This window comes from Aotus nancymaae, unplaced genomic scaffold (genome assembly GCF_030222135.1).
Source record: "Aotus nancymaae isolate 86718 unplaced genomic scaffold, 86718_ANA_hifiasm-v0.15.2.pri h1tg000075l, whole genome shotgun sequence".
NCBI lineage: Eukaryota > Metazoa > Chordata > Mammalia > Primates > Aotidae > Aotus > Aotus nancymaae.
Window position 1 is genome coordinate 508,741 of NW_026988490.1, and position 14,391 is coordinate 523,131.

Sequence of the window (14,391 nt, forward strand, 5' to 3'; positions counted from 1 at the left end):
CAACATTTATAATGAGAGTCTTGAATCCTCCCAAGGATGAGAACCAACCTCCAAACAGGGACTCAGGGTTAAATTTGTGCCATGCCTGCACAGGCACGTGTGCCAGTTTGGTCATGTCTCTTGCAATATCCTCAACTGCTTGACCCTGGTTGTCTATGTGTAGGCAGCAGTTGGTTAGATTGAATTTTCCACAGACTCCTCCTTCAGCTGCTAGCATAATTGAAGGCCAACCGGTTCTGATAAATCACATTTCTCATTTGAGTTTCTTGTTGGGCCAAAATGGACAGAGCTTTGCCCGTTTCATTAGTGAGTATTTCCAAGACAGTCTGCAACCAGATGATCTGACTGAACATGTAAATAGAAGTCTGATATCCCCCTATGCCATCCTCCGCCCATGTGGCCGGCCCATAATACTCAATAATTCTCTCTGATTGCCACCTATCATCTTTCCATTTGCCTGTCTTTAGACTTCTTTTCTCCCAGGTGGAGTAGGCCATATATCCTAACAGCTCACCTGTCTTAACAGGTAATAGGAAAAAAGAAAGCTTAATGGTACCTATGACACAGCTACCTGTCCATCTTTCAGGCAGTTGTACATAGGCTCTATGTCCACATATCCAGTACAACCCAGCTGGGGCCGCCCAGTCTCTCTGATACCCAGGATGGTTCCAAGCATCCTGTAATTGGGAATTTTAGGAGGGTTTTTTTTTCTGTTTGATTTGAACTCCACCAGGTTATAGTGTCCACTCTTCCATTATACAATTGTTGCTCTAAGCAGCTAAGCTTTCCTACTGGAACAGTCAAGTCTTTTCCTTCTCTGACCAAACAACATTGTCCAATAATTAAAACCTTTAAAACCCAAAAACTGTTGTTTTGAAGTCTTTGAACTGAGGTTAGGTCAGGCCTAGGGTCAGAGGGTACTAACTCACGAGCTTCCCATGGCCACCGATCACCCATAGTAGTTCCTCCACATACATAGCAAGAAGTAACATTAAGGGAATGGGCTACATTTTCAGCAAATTTGAGAAACAAGTTCTTTGCCTTTTTCAGAAGCTCCAGCACTGGCTCTTTTAACATATCATAGAAGGTCTGGTGTACACTGGCTGGGACAAGCACTTTTGGATTTTTCCCTGAATCTGGGTACTAACTCTAGAATCAAGTCCTTTTCCACTAATTCCTAACATTACGCTATCCCCTTTTGCCCATTTGGGGTCTTGGGGGTTTGTGATTATTAATTCTACTGGGTTACAGTGTCCCAAGACGCAGGGGATATTACCCCATGGAATGGTGTCCCTCCCTTTTACAAAGCGAACAGGATTATTTTTATCATCTTTCCAAGTGGCCCAGATGACCCATGACCAATAAGTGCATTCACTGCACCAGTAGGTTTTCTGGCAGATATGCTTTTTTGTATAACTTTGTTCCCATCTCCAAGGGAACCACAGCCCCCCTCACTGGAATGATAGGCATTGATGGCTACATAGGCATCAAACCTTAGGGTGACCTGTTTTTGGCTTTCCTTTTGCTCTGTTTTAGCTATTAACTTAGTAGAGCTGTTCCATCACCCTGTTATGAGTTTAATTTCAAAAGTTGTATGCATAGGGGGTTCTGATGGATTGTATCAGACATTGAATTGTCCGTCCCCTGGGTTACACACCTTATACTGTGTATTATTACATAAACAGGTTCCCTTCTGTTTCCCTGTACATTTGTAATAACTGTAGGACAAAAGAATGGCAGTAACTTTCCGTCTTACCTCAGTAACCTGGTGCACATGCTGAGAGCATTTTCCAAAATCAGTTAATGTCTTTACTGTATAAGTTCAACTTTTGAGAATAAGAAGTCCCATAAAGAGTTTCCTCGTGCTTAGGCCATGTGTGTACTAGCCAGCTTCTGGGATGTGGCTGGAGCAAGTCTTGTTGTTTTTCTCAAAGTGATTCTGAACTCATTGGGTCTGGTCTAGCTTCCCAAGTTTCAGCTGCTGCAGGCTTTATGTGGCTGTGGTGGATCCAGGCTGGGATTCCCTTTACCTTTATGGCTGTGGGGAGTGGTCAGAATAACGGTCTGGGGTTCTTTCCACTGTGGCTTCAGAGGGACTACATTTCAGTCCTTTATTCACACGTGATCACCTGGCGAGAAAGGGTGAACTGAGGAGAAGAAGCTTACAGGGCATCTTTCATTTACCCAGGTTGAAATATCCTGAGTGATTTTTCATAGAGCTCGTAACTGTTGTCCTAGCTCACTCCCAATCTCTTCCTCACTCCCAAGAAGTTCCTAGGAGTGCCCACAGTATGGGAGAGTGCCTATGATATAAGACTTCATAGGGGGGATATCCTGTTTTCTTACAGGGAGTACATCTAATTTTGAGTAACACGAAGGGAAGTGCCTGCACCCACTTTTATCCTGTTTCCTGACACATTTTTCCCTAAGCTACTTTTAATGGTGTTATTCATCTGCTCCACCTTTCCAGAACTCTGTGATTGGTAGGCGGCATGCAGCTTCCAAACGATACCCAATGCCGTTGCTGTTTCTTGGACCAAATCAGCCAGAAATGCTGGTCTGTTGTCTGAGCTGATGCGCAGTGGCAGTCTAAACCTGGGGATGAGATCTTGAAGAAGCACACAGTTTACTTTGTGGGCCTTTTCAGCCCTAGTCAGCAAGGCCTCTACCCACCCATACGTGCACATCAGGACCAACAAATACTTATGTCCGCCACACTTGGGCATTTCAGTGAAATCTACCTGGAGATCTTCAAACAGAGCTGGTCCATAAGCCTGAATGCCAAGGGAAATAGTTGGACTTTGCTTCACGTTGTGCTGCAGACATGTAATGCATCGCTGTGCTACAGTTTTGGTTAGGGCTGATAAGTGTGAGAAGTAAAAATACTGGCCTAATAACTTCTCAAGTGACTCTTGGCCTAAATGAGTGGTTTCATGTATGGCCTGCATGACCACAGCCCCTAATAGCCATGGCATTGCTACTCTTCCATCTGTTTAATTAAACCCTGTTTAATTATTTGCCCCCCTTCTGCTTGGAGAAAGTCCTTTTCCTCCTTAGAAGAAGTGGGCACCAAGTCAGGGTCTGGGGAATTAGAGAGGAAAACCTTTTTTTTCTTCTGATTCTATTTTATTCCCCAGGAGATTAGATGGTGCCTGTCCCCATGGAGAGTGGATCTTCTCCACTTGTTCCACTGACTCATGTGCCAATATCTTCTGGAAACATTCTCATAAATATGCCCAGAATTGTGGCTTTGCCAGTTCTCCATGTAATGTTTAATTTAGTCAACTGAGTACCTAAATTAACCACCACAAGTTTACCCCTAATCACTTGGCTGTCACATGTATATCCTTAATACATACTTAATCTCCAAATAAGGACAATAAGAAGGTAATAGTTCCACCTAACATGATACAACTTTCCTGCATACATTTGGAAACCCACTGATTCATTTACCTTAAGAGGAAGTAAAGTGCTTTGGTAACATATATTCTCCTCCTATTATCTCATAACCTCTATAGTATTACATGAAATTAATGATACCTAAATACTGATATAAAGTCAATATATCTTATATGATAAAGGAGTAAGAGAGGAACAAAAACAAATATATATGTTTTGTGTGTATACACACACACACACACACACACACACACAAGTATTCTTAACAAAATCATCAGGAAGCACTGACAGTTACAGTCCTTATTTCTATAACAGTCACATGATTGTAGCTAGTATTTATAGCTACCTTCTACTCTCATTCTGTAGTCACTTTTCCTTCAAAGGCACCTCAGGTAGAGTGAGGTAAACATTCATTTCTGAAGGGTGTAGGCCATTCATAGTCCTACACAGATTGGGTTGCTCTAACTTCCCATTGATCTTAATCACAGACATGTTACTACTCACAGATGCCCTAAATGGTCACCTGTATTGCTTATCTCCATTGTGGTGCATTAGTTCCATTTCCCATTAGTAGTTTGGATCCATCACCCTAGCCAACACCTTAATTCACTTCTTAGCCTGTTGATTCAGGAGGATGAGGGGCCCACAGTGGCTGGGAGGCAATCTTTACATCCAGTTTAATGGAATAATTGTTGTGTCTCCTAGGGGCAACATTCTTCCCTCTGGAACTAAGTCTTGTAGGCCAACAGAGCATGAAGTTATGAGAACAGATGGCACACATTTTGCTAGCTGGTCAGAAAAGGTAATGGTGAGTGGCGTCATTCCCATTTCCACATTTTGTTTTGTGGACCTGTGTATCTGGCTATGGGAAAAACAGTATCATATACTGGATGACAGTTTAGAGTATATAAAACCTTCTGTGGAACCTTGTCCTAGTTCTGTACTGTGACCTATCTGGGTCATTCCACCAGTCAGTGAAGCCAATTGTATCAGGATTATGAGGAACAAGGTAATAACAGTGAAGTCTGTGAGCATAAGCTCATTGCCACATTTCTTTGAGTTTGAAGTAAGTTCCTTGATCAGAAGGAATGTGGTGCACAATACTATGACAGTTGATAAGCATTCTTTTAGTCCGTGAATGATGGTTTTGCTAGAAACTAAGATTTAGTAATATTTATGGTAAGAACAGCATATTTATGGTAAGAAGCATATTTTAGCTTCCTCAATGTCCCACAATCAGTGATTATGGCACCTTGAGCAATATTTATGGTGCAAGGCCTGTATGGTCTAGTTAGGATCACCACAAGCCATGCCCCCCACCGCCAGTTTGCAGTAGAGTTCCATGGTGGGGCATGGGGTCAGGAACTGAATCCCATTCCTAATCTGTCTGAGATGAATCTATGTATAATGGCAGAGCATTCATGATTTATCCAATCATCTCTTAAAGGTTCTGCCTCTTTATACTGCCGCACTGAGGATTAATTTTTAAAATGGATTTGGTAGTAGACAAATATACCAACCAAAGCAGATGCTAGGGGATTTCCTATATTCTAGACATAATCTTTCTTAACTCCATTGTGGAGTACAGTACAATTCCCCACTGGTAGTTTGGATGAATTACAACAACAATATTGCAACTCCCTTCTTAGCCTGTTGAATCAGAAGCATGAGGAGGCCAAAGTGGCTGTGTGATAGTATTAACTCTCTAGCGTGCGGGATTCAGTTTGAGTGTTGTGGGGGTGGGGTCTACCAGGCCTTATGGCCTGTTTCCCTGCTTTCAACTCTGCCTCTTTCTGTGGGATGGGTTGTTCTGTCCCATTGGCATTAGTCCAAACGTCCTCCCAGGTCTATACCAACAACTTGTGGTACCAGATGGGAGCTGTTGCTCAGATTTGTATTGACAACCCACTGTGTCCCTCAGTCTGGCGGGGCTCTCTGGACTGTGGGTTGCAGGAGGGATGAGGTAAGCACAGGATCCGAATCGGAGCACAGAGGGGGTGAAGTCTCCAACCCTCCAAGCTGGCTGCACGTTCTAAGTGGGGATGTGTCCCACCCTGTCTCGGTTTGCCCTCCCTGTGTGGCTCTTGCCCTGCTTTGGCTCCTTTCCTGGGCTATTTTCAGAGTCCTACGAGTCCCATCGAAACAAACCCAGCACCTCGCTTGAAATTGTGAAGTCCTCTAGCCCTCTGCGTCTTATTCGCTGGGAGCTGCATTCCAGTTTTGCCTCCTCTCAGCCATCTTGGTGCCAAAATCCTGATGATTAATTTTTAAAGCCTTAAAAAACCACAGCAATAAGTTAGAAAATAAATTTAGGATTTGACTTCGCAAACATTTGTTAGAGATGTTGGAGAGATGTTGAAAGTTTCAAAGCATTTGATTACAACCAAACCACAGGTCATTGTAAAACAGTGGTTACTCATTTAACAAAAGTGATAGTCAAAAGACTTTAAAGGCAATAAAGACATTTACATGGATATAAAACTCTTAACCCTTTTAGATCTCAGTTTTTTAAAGCAATTAAAAACCTAGTAAAAACAGTAAAGAAATAATTTTGATAAAACAAAACAAAAAAATAGTTGCTGACACCTGTTACCAGAAAGGCAAAGTAAAACTTTCTGTGTAACTGTTTCTTGTTACAGGAAGCCCATTTACATAAGCCGAAAGTCAAACCTCGTGAAAAAGTGCTTGGATTTAATCAGACCAAAAGGAATGGTATAAGTAAAACAGGATACATAATTCTTAGTAACTGCATGAGAAGTTTTCTGTTTAAATTGAAAGGTTAGACGTATCCAGAAAAACCAAACATACGTAATTAGGTTTTACTGGAGTAAAACATGACTTTTCTAGACTTTTATGATGAAATAATTTAGCATTGAGACACAATAATAGTTAGAACTGGAGGAAAAAAGTTATAGGAGCTGATCAAAAAGCTGAAGGAGGGAGTAATCGTTCAGGGCCTTTACAAGGAGAGAAAAAGGTGAAAGCAATGGCATGTAATATAATAGTTGAATTTCTGAGATACTATTTTGAGAAGTTTTTAAAAGCAACAGGTTATAAAATTAGAAGTAATATTTCTTGTTATTAGTCTAAACTGCACTCTTTTGTAAGCTCACTGCTATTTCGCAGATCTTGGTCAGAGTGAAACATTTCAAAGGGGTTTGGGCCATGAAAAACATCCTGCCTGACCACCTGACCACAAGGCAGACAAACCCCCAACTAAAGAAACATCCCCATTATATCTTGCTGGGCAAAGATTCAAGGAACAACACGATGACATCCCACCAGAACAAGGGCCAGAACCACCTCATCATGGGAACGTCTTAGGAATATTCTGCTGGGCAGCAAGCCATATGGCCCAGGCTCCTGGTGGAGGTGGGGGGTGGCTCTGGTATTAGGCTGGTTTCTCACTTCTGTAGGTTTTATGCTGGACATAAATCCTGCATTTTCTGTCAAGCCACCCTCTTTCTGTATATGTATGTCTTTCTTTACCCCTTGCCTTCCCTTTACAACCTAACACTTATACTTTCATTAAGAGCAAATCAGTGCCTTCTGAAAACTTTGTTTTAACAGAGGGGATCATTCTTAGAAAGCTATTATAAACAACTCTCTTGATTATCACTAACTTAATCACATACAAAATTCATTTTAGTGTTAGATACTTGCAGTAGTCAGTGCCTTTTTATATACGTGTACCCAGGAGTTAAAGCCCTGTAACTTTTAAATTCTCCTTTTAAAAAAAAACCTTATCAAGACTTACATAGACCATCTCTGATACTCTTGATCTTTTTGACTTGTCCTAAATTTCTCCCTAATCTAAAAAATCAGTTATTGTACTTTAGGAAGAAATACTACCATATTTTTTATTATATAAAATTAATTTTTTCTTTGTAACATTTCTTACCAAAAATACATCTTCATATCTGTAAGTTTGTTCACATCACTTTCCCTGACTCACTCTTTTTGTTGTTTGCATTTTTTTATAAATGACTTCAAAATAACCTCCAAAATTACACAGAACTGTTTTTGTAATAAGAATAAAATTTACAGAATTGTACATTGATTAGAATTTCCATTCATGGTTACTTTAAGTTTCATGCAACCATAGGAAGCAAGAAATTTTAAACTGTTTGTCTGCTGTTAGCATTATATAGACAAAACCATTTTACAGTTTTAGAAACATGTTTTCTTATATCATAATCTTTTTTTAAATTGAAAATGACCCAGACATTCCAAGAACATTGATTAAAGTAATTTAAATATTTTAAATTATATAAAAAAGTATACTTAGAGGCATTTATTTCATATACATGTACTTTATTATTCTAAGTTTTAATACTTTATGTATAGTATTTTTGAAAACTGAGATATGCAAAGCTAGTTATTTAAAGTTATTTATGTTCATGATTTTTAATGTCTCAACATTAGATGAACACCTAAGTAAGAATTTTAAAGTAAAATGTATTTTGTCAATAATTCAGAAGAGTTAGCTGTTTTTATTGAACCAACAATCTTAAATTATTCTTATTTGTCAAAAAATCTCACAAAGATTACTCTATTTTTGGCTGAGTTTATAGTCTTACAACTTGTGTGCCAAACTCTCGACACCTTCAACATTTAGTGGAGAGAAATATAAAATTTACCCAGACACAAATGTATTTTTTTACAGATAATTTTTAAACTAGCTTTAGTTACCAAAGATTCATGTGAACTCAAAAAACATTTGCACTTTATTTACTACTGCTCATTTACTTATAAGCCAATTTGGTAGCATGTTAGACGCAAAACAGGACATGATACTTGTGTATTGCATACAAATATCTAAAAGTCTATACATATATACACAAAGGTCCCATAGCTTTTGCCTTGGACCTCTAGTCATGAGACAAAATCACAAACTCACTGACCTAAAAAAAAGCAGCTGGATCCAAGTTTTGGAGTTTTTTTGACAAAATAAAACCTGTTCACATGGCTAAATTTTGTCTGCCCTAATAGGTAGTTCACGGAAAGCTGTGAACCAAAATTAGGGTAAAGCAGTCTTAATAGCACTTTGATTTAAAAACCTGTTTTACTCTTTCTTTTCTTTAACTTCAAATGAATTCTCAATGATTACGTTCTGGTTAGACTGTAAATAATGAGTTTGATCTTAGCACCGGCAGCTTAGTAACAGAAAATTTAAAGTATACAGAAGGGAAATGTAAGGAACATAGAGAGCATTAGAAGACTCTACTTAACTGTATTCTTGTCCGTTAACTTCTGAAGCTCTAATTTTTTTAATGTAATTTGCCCATCAGTTTAAAATATGCACACAAATTTGCCATAATATGTAACCAGTTTGTGTCTCAAAGAAGATGACCAAATTAGGGGCCAGGATGTTGGAAACTGTTTTTCCCCTTCAGAGGTGGATCCCTGGAAAATTTTTTAAAAAAGAAAAAAAAAAGAGAAAAGAATGCAGGGTAGAAATGGAGTCAGATTTCACAGAAGGGAAGAGGAAAGAGGAAGAAAGAAAGGGAGGCTTGTGAGCCTTCCAGCCACTGCATGGTACAGAGTAGGTATACTCCCTCCTCTAATTCATTTTTTGTCAGGGAGAGTTTCAGCACCCCAGACCTTCACAGTTTGGGACAAATCCTTCCCACCTCCACAAGTCACCTGTCAAAATGAACTGTTTGCAGGCACTGTTTTGCATGATTTTGGCTAAGAGGAGAAAGGCTATGCTGGCTCCTGAGACAATCAGGAGGATGAAGTTGGAGGAAGGAGAAAGAGAGACACAAAGAAACCAGGACCCACATACAAAGGTTGCACATTTGTACATACCAACAAATGACACATTCCCCAAACATTTCCCCAGTTGAGGGGCTGGGTAGAGTCCCAAATCCCTTAGTTTTAAATGTCCCCCAACAAGGGGACTAAGTCTGAACTGAGCAAAGCCTCAGGGGTGCCACAAATACAAAAGAAATGCATAAAATTTTTGAATGCTGTCACTAGCACTCAACACCAAGTAGAGCAAAGCTCCATGACACCCCCAAAGAGACAGAGAGTGTTCACGTACAGTCAGATTCTCTCACTCAGTTTCAAAGTGTGAATGTTTTCTGGCTTCTCTAAAAGTAACTTTCTTTGCATCAGTGAAGCATTGAAGGCAAAAGTTACCACAGCAGGAAGAGAAAGAGAGACTCCCCAAGACTCAACATCCTAGCAGCTGCAGGGAAACTCCCTAACATTCTAGCCAATAAGTCAGGTAGCCATGAGCAGCTCTAACAGGTGACACTATGCTCTACCTCATAGAAACCAGACTGACAGACTCAGGCCCCCAGAGCCCACACTATTTTCTACATGGACCACAGGTTGTAACCAAACACAGGTCTAGTTGCTTGCTACTTATAGAGTTCAACCAGCAAGAGTGAGATCTGGTAAAAGAAAGTGAATTTACAAACAAAAACTAGTAACAGGCAGATGGCCCCATTTCCAATCTGCAATGAGCACGTCAAATTTCTTGGGAGAAGGCAAGGGTTTAAAAAGGGGGGACTTGGTATGGAGGCATGCAGGAGTTGTGTCAAATACAAGGTCTGTGTGTCTTGCTTTGGTCTCAATCTCCCTGGAGTACTGGCTGGCATCATATTAACAATGATCAGATTGACTAGCTACCTTGACATATTCTCTGGAATTTTGTGCTGGGTCACTGGGCTTGGTCTTTCTGTCTCAGGATTAACTCCTGGAACTTCTAAAAAAAACACATAATTAGATATTAGTGTTACCAGAAAGGGGTCCAGATCCAGACCCCAAGAGAGGGTTCTTGAATCTCACACAAGAAAGAATTTGGGCCAAGTCCACAGTGCAAAGTGAGAGCAAGTTTATTAAGAATGTAAAAGAGGGGCCGGGTGCGGTGGCTCACGCCTGTAATCCAGCACTTTGGGAGGCTGAGGCGGGTGGATCACAAGGTCAAGAGATCGAGACCATCCTGGCCAACATGGTGAAACCCCGTCTCTACTAAAAATACAAAAAATTAGCTGGGCACGGTGGCGCGTGCCTGTAATCCCAGCTACTCAGGAGGCTGAGGCAGGAGAATTGCCTGAACCCAGGAGGAGGAGGTTGCGATGAGCCGAGATCACACCATTGCACTCCAGCCTGGGTAACAAGAGCGAAACTCCATCTCAAAAAAAAAAAAAAAAAAAAAAAAAAAGAAAGTAAAAGAGTGAAAAAATAGCTGTCTTATAGACAGAGTATGGTGTTCCTTGGTAGTAAAAAGAGAAACTGGCTCATCCTAGGTACAATACTTGTTGATATATAAAATTAAAAAAATCATGAGGAGGGTCATGTGTGGTGGCTCATGCAATAATCCTAGCACTTTGGAGGCCAAGGTGGACGGATAACTTGAGGCCAGGATTTTGAGACCAGCCTGACCAACATGGCAAAACTCCATCTCTACTGAAAAATATAAAAAAATTAGCTGGGAGGCAGAGATTGCAGTGAGTTGAGATTGCACCACTGCACTCCATGCACACGAGCCTGAGTGACAGAGAAAGACTCTATCTCAAAAAAAAATTATGAGATGTCTTCTACTACAAGGGTTTATGATAAAGGATTAATTTTCATAATTATTATATTTTATAAGATTTGATATCATCTTGAAAGCAAAACTTACTCTAAAAGTAGAATGCTTTTGTTCTCAGTATATCAAGATATCAGGACATTCCTGGGTCTGTTAAGTCCTAGGTCTGTTCAGTAAACATTATTAGTCAGTTCCCTTAACCATAAAAAACTTGAGGCAAAAATGCCTAATCTACTGGGAAATGCAGCCCAGCAAGTCCCAGCCTCATTTTTCTCATCCTTTATTCAAGAGGAAGTCATTCTGGTTCAAATGTCTCTGACATGTTTCCTCCTCCCTTTTACAAGAGAACCGTTAATCCTAAGGGCTGCAGAGGAACGGAGATCCATCTTCTGTAATTTCTTCATGATGATCAGGCGTGATTATGTTCCTAAGTATTAGGATCTCTACCCTATTCAGAGTAGAGCAGAGCTCAGTCAGAAAGCGTCCTTATGGTGATGGTCATTTGTAACTCTGAGTCCAGACAAAAGGTGAAATCTGGAATATAAATAAGTGTCCAATATAAGAAATCTTTGAGTAAGCTTATCTTGCATTCCTACACAAAGAGTACACCTGCAATATATTCCACAACAGCAAAGCAAAATAAGTAAAATTATTCTAAGTAAACTAAACAGGAAGGCTTTCCAAGAACTGGCAAGTTGTTGAAACCAAGATGATCGGGGGTCGGGTTGACTGACAGCACATCAGTGGCAGAGATATGAGTGTATAAAACTTTCAAAGCCTGGGTAACATCGTGTGACTAGTCTGGAACATACATACAACATTTGGTTTTAATCAAAGCACAAGTTCCCCCTTCAGTCACTGTTAAAATATCCCAAGCCATACAGTTTTGTAAGGCCTGCCCAATCTAAGTTTCCTCGGTTAGGAGGGTAAGGGCATGGACATATTTTTAAAAGCTGCATCCATGTGCTTTGCTAATGCTTGAACTTGCAACTCAGTATTCATCGTGGCCACCCATGGGGAAAATATAGTCATTGGGTAGAACCATCAAGATGCCCGTTTTTGTTTCCTATGGTTAGCCTTTACAATTTCCCAGTTAGATGGGAGAGAGTCCAATTTGTTGAGATTACATCCTGGGAGATAAGGATGACTGCCATACACCTTCCAGTCCAATTATAAGGTAAGTATGGCCAGGCCAGCTGTGAGCTCCATAAGCCTTTGGCAAATTATGTTGCCATTCTATCGACATTTGGTCTGTTAAAAGAAGGTTCTGATTATCTTGTTGAGGTGGCAACCATCCCATATCATGGGTTCCAGTCTGGTGGTGACTATTATTGTACTTTTCGAAACATTGAGGTACTTCGCCTTGAACACCTGTCATCTGCCCAAGCCCATTGTGTACAGTATAACCTAACATTGGGTGAAGTTTGCTTTCCTAATTAGATTTTTTTTAAATGTCGTTTTGTCTTTCCAAAGGGGCTAAGGCCTGTATGACTGTGGTACCTGGGAAAAGAGATAGTATGTTTATAATTTTCAGTTTCCAAGTTATAATAAAGTCCCCATAAACTTAGTTTGGCCAGCTGAATATGGCAGGGCAACCCAGAAGTGGAGGAAAGTGACAATTCTCCATGTATCCAACAATTTGATTATGTAGAAAGACTAAAGTCTCTGCCAATCTGCAAATAAGTTGCTCTTTGTGTGATTCCAACTTACACCTAAAAGTAGAATGTCAACCCATATATTTATGTTATCCATCTGAGCAATCAGGCTCATTTTGATGCTAGCTGGCTGTTTTGCCTCTTAGTTGATGCAGTTTCTTCATTGTGTTGATGCTCTTTACCATTTGGTATGTTTTTGGAGTGGCTGGTACTGGTTGTTCCTTTCTATGTTTAGTGCTTCTTTCAGGAGCTCTTGTAAAGCAGGCCTGATGGTGATGAAATCTTTGAGTAATTGTTTGTTCATAAAGGATTTTATTTCTCCTTCGCTTATGAAGCTTAGTTTGGTTAGATATGAAATTCTGAGTCGAAAGTTCTTTTCTTTAAGGATGTTGAATATTGGCCCCCACTCTCTTCTGGCTTATAGGGTTTCTGCTGAGAGACCCACTGTGAGTCTGATGGGCTTCCCTTTGTGGGTAACCCGATCTTTCTCTCTGGCTGCCCTTAGCATTTTCTCCTTCATTTCAACCCTGGTGAATCTGACAATTATGTGCCTTGGGGTTGCTCTTCTCGAGGAATATCTGTGTGGTGTTTTCTGTATTTCCTGGACTTGAATATTGACCTGCCTTGCTATGTTGGGGAAGTTTTCCTGGATAATATCCTGAAGAGTATTTTCCAGCTTGGATTCATTCTCTCCGTCACATTCAGGTACACTTGTCAAATGTAAATTAGATCTTTTCACATAATCCCATCTTTCTTGGAGACTTTGTTCATTTCTTTTTAAAAATATGGAACACTTCATGAATTTGCATGTCATCCTTGTGCGGGGGCCATGATAATCTTCTGTGTATCATTCCAATTTTAGTATATGTGCTGCTGAAGTGAGCACGCACTATTCAGTCTTAATGCACAAGTGTCACACTGGGCTGCATTTAGGATATCTAAGTTCATAGGCTTCTGTAGGGCTACTTATCTAATCTGTGAGTTTTTCAGTGAGAAGGGTAATGTTGTGTTGGGTGTTATTACAAGCAACAGTTCTACTCTTAGGGTCTTTACTTATAATTCTACATCTGTATTTGCTGTCTGGGAGGAAAAGACAGCTAGTGAGTAGAACCACCAGGGTGCCCATTTTTGATGGTGTTGTCTGGCTTTCATCTTTTCCCCATTGTCAGGGAGAGCGTCCAGATGGCACAGGATGTGTCCTCATAGGTAAGGGCACCCCCGGGTGTATCTCCCAGTCCAGTTGTAGGGTCCACTTTTGGGGAAAGTTAGACAGCTTTGACTGCCTTTGTCTAAGTAAGACAGCTATGACTGCCCCAGACCCATAGCTAACTCCAGGAGAAAGGAGAGCGTGTACCATGTAGCTTGATGCTATTTTGCCATCCTAGCCACATATTACTAGTCAGTTGATGAGTTTGGCCACATTGCTGAGAGGTAACCTTCCCTTAGCCAGGCTGCTAGTGTGGGATGTGTTGCTCTTATGTTTTTGGATGCATAGATGTACATGACCCCTTGCCTGGATTTGCACCATCATCAGCCATCCTGTGTTGTCATATACAGCATAGCCTATAGAGGGGGTGACATTAATCTGCTTACGAGCCAGATGGACGATATGTTTCTAACTTTCCCCAAAAGTGGAGCACTCATGGTGAGTGGTACTGTAATCGTAGATGGGAAATGGGTGATAATTTTTACTCTTGTCCTATGTGTAAAAATAACTCCAAGTACTTGAGGTAGTAGCTCGGATGTGCAGTGGCAGGTCAGGAGTGGAGAAAGGGGTACCTCCCCTGCAGACCC

The 14,391-nt window shown here is 40.5% G+C and overlaps 1 protein-coding gene and 1 non-coding gene across 8 annotated transcripts in view; one reads left to right on the top strand and one right to left on the bottom strand.

Moving 5' to 3' along the window:
* Positions 1-14,391, top strand: part of SNURF (SNRPN upstream open reading frame) — a 267,460-nt gene that overhangs the window by 50,761 nt on the left and 202,308 nt on the right. The gene's annotated exons all lie outside the window — the stretch shown is intronic.
* Positions 13,377-13,483, bottom strand: LOC135271203 (U6 spliceosomal RNA). The gene has a single exon (XR_010339306.1). It is a non-coding gene; the product is annotated as a U6 spliceosomal RNA (small nuclear RNA).